This window comes from Hyaena hyaena, unplaced genomic scaffold (assembly GCF_003009895.1).
Source record: "Hyaena hyaena isolate Hyena2069 unplaced genomic scaffold, ASM300989v1 scaffold_354, whole genome shotgun sequence".
NCBI classification, from domain to species: domain Eukaryota; kingdom Metazoa; phylum Chordata; class Mammalia; order Carnivora; family Hyaenidae; genus Hyaena; species Hyaena hyaena.
In genome coordinates this window covers 1514301-1520703 of record NW_024080988.1, presented here as the reverse complement: position 1 = coordinate 1520703, position 6403 = coordinate 1514301, and the positions used below count along the sequence as shown (strand labels likewise).

At 33.7% G+C, this 6403-nt stretch overlaps 1 pseudogene; it reads right to left on the bottom strand.

The window, feature by feature from the left end:
- Window positions 1-1377: 1377 nt before the first annotated feature.
- Window positions 1378-2191, bottom strand: LOC120243758 (annotated as a pseudogene).
- Between the last annotated feature and the right edge of the window lie 4212 nt (window positions 2192-6403).

Sequence of the window (6403 nt, the reverse complement as noted above, 5' to 3'; positions counted from 1 at the left end):
TGATTCTCTTTTAATCTGATTAAATTAACCAGCATATAGATTTTATTTTAATAGACACTAATTAAAGACCACCAACTAAACTTATTGTAGATAATCATGGTTTTGAAAATTAATGGTTAAAGAAGGGGGAAAATTTTTAAAAGACTCTAGGCAGATAATTATACTCAATTTAAATCAATCTTTAGTGTGGTAACTTAAGTATCTAGCTGCAGGCAAGTATTATGGCAATAGGATTTTTATAGTACACATTTTGAAGTGCAGAAAAAGTTTCAACTCAGTGAAAACATTTGAAAACAATAAAAGGTTTCTTTATTGTGAAATTACTGTAATTTTATCACAGAAGTAAATTTTGTCAGTAATGACAGCATCATAACTCTTCATAAGTCTCTAAGTATTCAGTCTGAAGAACCAAAGTACTTGATAAATACCTATAGTATACCAATTTAGTTGCTAAGATATCCATTTAAACCATGTCAAGCATGTATTTTTTACTCCATGATGCAGCTCAAAGTTTGACTTCTACCTGGGGCACCTGGGTGGCTCAGTTGGTTAAGCATCTGACTTCGGCTCAGGTCATGATCTCAAGGTTTGTGGGTTCAAGCCCGGTGTTGGGCTCTGTGCCGACAGCTGGTTCAGAGCTTGGAGCCTGTTTCAGATTCTGTATCTCCCTCTCTCTCTGACCTTCTCCTGTTCATGCTATCTCTCTCTCTCAGAAAAAAAAAAAAAAAAAAAAAAAAAAAAAAAAAAAAAAAAAAAAAAAAAAAAAAAAAAAGTTTGACTCCTACTTTTCCAGACCTTTAACTCCTAAACCTTCACTCCCAGTTAAATCTCTTCCATAGTTTAATAATCACACAGTGGAGGCAGAGGAAGGCAAAAGAGACACTTAACCTCTATGCAGGGCAATACCTTACATAATACTAATCTATAGTGTTTACTTTGTGACACATTTTAATCTTCCATTACTGAAAATGTTCTTCTTGTCTTCTCTTTCTTAATTTTTGGGACTCCAGCTTAAGGGTAAAGCCCATATATTTAAAAAATTCAGCTTCATATTTTTAGAAGGTAAAACTCCTTCCAGGCAAGAGTATTGGTATTTTATGTGGAAAGCATCAGATTCTCAATTTCCCCATCTGCTGTCTCATGCTCTCTTACACTCTTATTTCTCAAATAAAAATTTCTCTGAACTTGGAGCTACTAGGTAGGGAGGATAATTTTAAACTTTCAGTTTATGAATAAATAACACAGATAGAAGCCTTGTGTACTGACTCATGTTAGTGTCAGTGTGTAAAGATATTAACCAAAAAACAAAGTTTGTTTCTTTATACTTTGTTTTGTTTGATGCCTGATATTAATTTATTTGTTACTCTTAGAAAAATCTCAGTTTTGGCTGGATTCAGACGTAGAGGTAGAAACTCTCAGAGAAGACAGCCTCCATCTCTTGGCAATCTGTTGCTGGAATTTTTCTTTGGCTTCCATCATTCTCTTGGCCACAAGTTTAGCATATTCTGAAGCTTCTTCTTTATTTTTCTCAGTATACTGTTTTTTCAAAGCAGTACGCCCATGTCTGTATTGTAGGACATGTGGGTAACAAGATGCTGAATCTTGGGCGCTTTGATTCTAGGTTTCTTACCTTCTTTGTTTAGGGGCTTTCTCACAGCCTACGGGTGGAAATCATCTACCTTAGAGAGACTGAAAAGTTTGCAGATTCTCCTAGCTATATTGGGGCCTAGTCTGGGTGGCTCAGTTGGTTAAGCATCCAACTTTGGCTCAGGTCATGATCTCACAGTTCATGGATATCAGTGAGTCCAGGAATATTCTTCCCCTCCCACCTCCTCCCTTTTTTTTTTTTTTTTTTTTTTTACAATGAACAAGTTGAGAAAGTTGGGATTGGCCTCCACAATCCAACCCCCAACAGATTTGCACTTTCCTCAATTCTCCTTGGATTGTAGCAGGAATGCCCCTTAGTCAGCAGCACATGGACATGGGTCAAGATATCCTGCTTCATGGGGAAGCCTTGTTTGTCATTGTCACCACTGAATCAGACCATGTAACCCTTCCATGGTTCACCTAGAGCATCAGCAGAAACTTTTGTGGCCATTTGCTTCTCATTAAAGGTCTGAAGTTTGCATTCATAATCCACTTCAGTGCATTTCTGGCAGCCCATAGCTGGGAAAGAGATGTTCAGCTTCATCCTGAAGCAGCCAATGGCCTCCAAAGCACCACGGAAAAGAGGTCTTTATACATATTTAAATCATTATAGAAGGATTTGAATACATCAGTACAGTGACAGGCCACTCCAAAACATAAATATCTTGTTTACACAAAACATATTTTCATTCACCTTTAATGTATCCCGTAGAGAAATGTGATCCAGGCTGTCTGGGCCTCCATCACATTGTCAGTTTGAAACACAGAGTTAATTGGATATTGTGAGAAAGGAAAAGAGAGTTTAGAGAATGGGCATTTTGTTGTCTCTGTCTAGAAGTGATACACGTGATTTCAAATAAAATTTCATTAGCTAGAATTCATCACATGAGTCTTCCTAAATGGTGGAAAGCTATGAAATAAAATATGTTTGCACAGAAAGAGAGAAGAGGACATGGGTAAATTTCTACAAAATTACTTTTTAAAAAAGGCAGTTTTCCTAAATGATATAATGCCTTGTTGTAAAGCTATAATAATTAAGAAAGTATATTATTGACATAGAGACCAAAGAAACCAAAGAAAGAGAATAATGATCCCAGAAAGATTCCTGCAAAATTAGAACTTTGACGTCTCACAAAGGTAATGTTCCCATTGGTAAAAAAAAAAGGAGACATATTCAATGGAGGTAGGAAAATGATTATCTGTAAGGAAAACGATAAAATCTATTCCTTACTTCTTATAAAAATTTAGCTCAGTATTTATCAAGGGTGTTAAATCTGAATGAAAAAGTCAAATTCAGTAAACAATATGGATAAGTATTATTTAGAACTTGGATAGGGAGAAAGTTCTTAAACATAAAAATGTAACTATATTAAAGTCAACAGCTTCTGTTCATCACGTATCCTAAAAAATAACAACAAAAAATGTGAACATGATTTCAGTGTTCATATACAACCACCAGTGTCTCCCATTATAGATGAATATACTGTATTATTTATACAATGGATTATTTCCAGCAGAGAAATTAAATAAGACATATCAGCAATAGGTGAACCTTAGCAGGGCACCTGGATGGCTCAGTCAGTTAAGTGTCCGACTTTGGCTCAGGTCATGATCTCGCGGTTTGTGGGTTCGAACCCCATGTCAGGCTCTGTGCTGACAGCTCAGAACCTGGAGCCTGCTTCTATTCTGTGTCTCCCTCTCCCTCTGACCCTCCCCTGCTCACACTGTCTCTATCTCTCTCTCAAAAATAAATAAAACATTAAAAACAGGTGAACCTTAGCAATATCATATTAAATGAAGGACTCAAACAAGTTGATGTAGCATGAGATCCTTTACATAGTTCAAAGACTGAAGTACAACAAAAATTGAAATATAAATATAATATAACAAATACAAAGAAAGCAAACAATATGTGTAAATGTGACAAACTATAATAAAAGGAAAAGAAGAAAATGGCAAATATGATTTTCTGTTATAGACTGTGTTTACAGGTATGTACTATGTTATTAAAAGTAGCTAACTCTTTAATAATGAGAAGATGTTGTGGATTAAAGAATATACCTAGTCCAATCTGTGAATCTAGGCACTTAAGTAATTAATAGAACCCAAAGTTATATTGTGCATAGTTTTAAGAAAGAATTTTTATAAACAGAAAATAGGGGCCCTGATTTAACAACTCTTTCTGTTTAAAAATGGAACTTTTAATTAACTATGAGCTTCACATGAGCTAGTTGAATACCATAGCTGTGTTTTAAAAAGTTTTAAAATTTTTAAAAAGTGAATTCTGTGCAGTGAAGATTTGTAACATTCCTCTTAATAAGGTCCTTCCTGTCAAATCACTCCACTGTAATCTCAAGTTAAATACTAGGAACCGTTGTGAGGGCATAAGAAACCATCGGTTGCCATACAGCATAGTGATTAAGGACATACATTTTGGTGTTTTAAAATATGAATTTAGATCTTCATTTCAACAACTTACTGTTGGATAAATGACTTTGATTCTCCTAAACTCAGTTTCTTCCTTTATAAAATGGGGATAGCAATATTGGAGATAATGCCATGAGTACATTGCCTAATATGTGATAACCTCATAAGAAATGAACTATTATTATCAATTTGATAGTTTCCTACCATTTTTTATGGAATGTAGATGATGAAGTTTACAGAAATCACTGTTATATACAATATAATATATGGACAAAATAAATTTGCTTTGTGAATATTTCTAGGCTAGGGAAAGATACTCTGGAATGGGGTAGGGAAGAGTCCAGGGACTGACATGATTTCTTATTTTGGTCAAATATGTTAAAGTATTGTGATTTAATAAAAAAAGGTTAGGGCTTGAGAGAGCACAACTAGGGCCAGTCAGTGCAAATTACAGGAAAGCAAAATTAAGGTTAGAATAAAAATGTTTTTCTAATTAACTAGCTGTCCAAATTTACAATAAATCGTTCCATAAGGGAGTATTTTATAACCAAAAATTTTATAACAAAAGAGGTATGACTTTTTAATATAGATCTCAGTCTTGGATAATAAGTCACTTATACATCCATTTCCATCTGTAATGTTTAATGATAGAAAACAAAGTAAAGATGTAAAAAATTAACAGATGACCATTTTCTCCAATAAGGTTGTAGATTCGTAGTGGTTTAGTACTATATTAGTTTTCTATAATTTATGTAACACAATACCACATACTTCATGGCTTAAACCAACAAATATTTATTCCCTTAAAATTCTTGAGACCAGATATCAGAAACCAGTTTCACTACTCTGAATCAAGGTTTGGACAGGGCTCCCTTCAGAAACTCTGCAGGAGAATCTGTTGTTTTTCTCTTCTATCTTCTGATAGCTGCCAACATTTCTTGCCTTGACCATATCGTTCCAATCTCTGCCTCCTTAATCAAGTTGTCTTCTCCTTTTCTGTGATCAAATCTCCCTCTGCATCTCTCACATAAACACAATATGATGGTATTTAAGGGTAATTTCCCATTTCAAAATTCTTGATCAATCTCATCTGTAGTCTTTTTTTTTTTTTTCCCATAAATGGTAACATTCACTGATTTCATGGATTAGACAGTGCATATTTGGGGGGCAATAATTCAGTCTAGCTTCAGCACTTTTAACTGAAATAGTTTATTTGATATATTTGATAACTGTTTTAACTGATCAAGTCAACATTTTTAGAGAGCAAAATTTCCATGTCATTATAATATAACTTGCCTAAAGAGGTAGAGTATAGATTACTAGACTCCAGAATTCTCATTAGTATGGGGATTATTCAGGTTTTATTACATCCTTTTTAAATTCATGATTTAAAGTATAAACCAAGGGTCAGCAAACATATGGAGACCCTGGCTGTTTTCTGTATGGCTCTGAAGTTAAGAATGTTTTTACATTTTTAAATGGTCAGAAAATAAAAATAATATTTTATGATACCAGGGAAGTCTATAGATTTCAAAATTCAGTGTCCATAAATAAGTTTTCCTGGAACAGGCAAACTCATTTATTTATTGTCTATGGCTGCTTTAGAGCAGAGTTGAGTAGCTGAGACAAGGATCATATAACCTACAAAGCCTAAAATATTTACTAGTCAGTCCTTTACAGGAAAAATTTCACTGACTCCTGATATAAGTGGTTTTCTTTGAGACTTCAAACTGCTCTTTATATGTAAAGGTAAACTTTTGGAATGGGTAAAGCAAAACAAAACTTTTATTAAGTGATTGGCTCTTAGAATTGATGGCGATGGGGAAAATGGGTGATGAGGATTAAGGAAGGCACTTGTTGGGATGAGCACTGGGTGTTTTATGTAAGTGATGAACCGCTGGATTCTACTCCGAAAGCCAAAACTGCACTGTATATTAACTTGAGAATAAATAAAAAATAAAGAAATGAATAAAATAAAATTGAAAACCTTAAGTTTAATTGAATATTATCTCTGTAATACATTAACAAAATTTACTTAAGTGCTCTCTTAAATGCCAAAAATTTGTCGTCATTATAAATATATTATTCATACCCTGAGGGCAGTGATGAAGAAAATCCTTATTGGTTTTTGAATAGTGAGGGAAGTTTAGGGATAAAGTAAATTGAGAAGACATTGCTTAATATAAAAAATTAGTTTCACTATATCTCAGAAATAAGACTTAAATAGCATTCAAGAAATAAAAAATTAAGTAAGGTTTTTTTTCTGCGCTTACATAACCGTTTAATTGTTTTAATATATATATGTTAAGGGAAATTTCTAGCTGCTTAT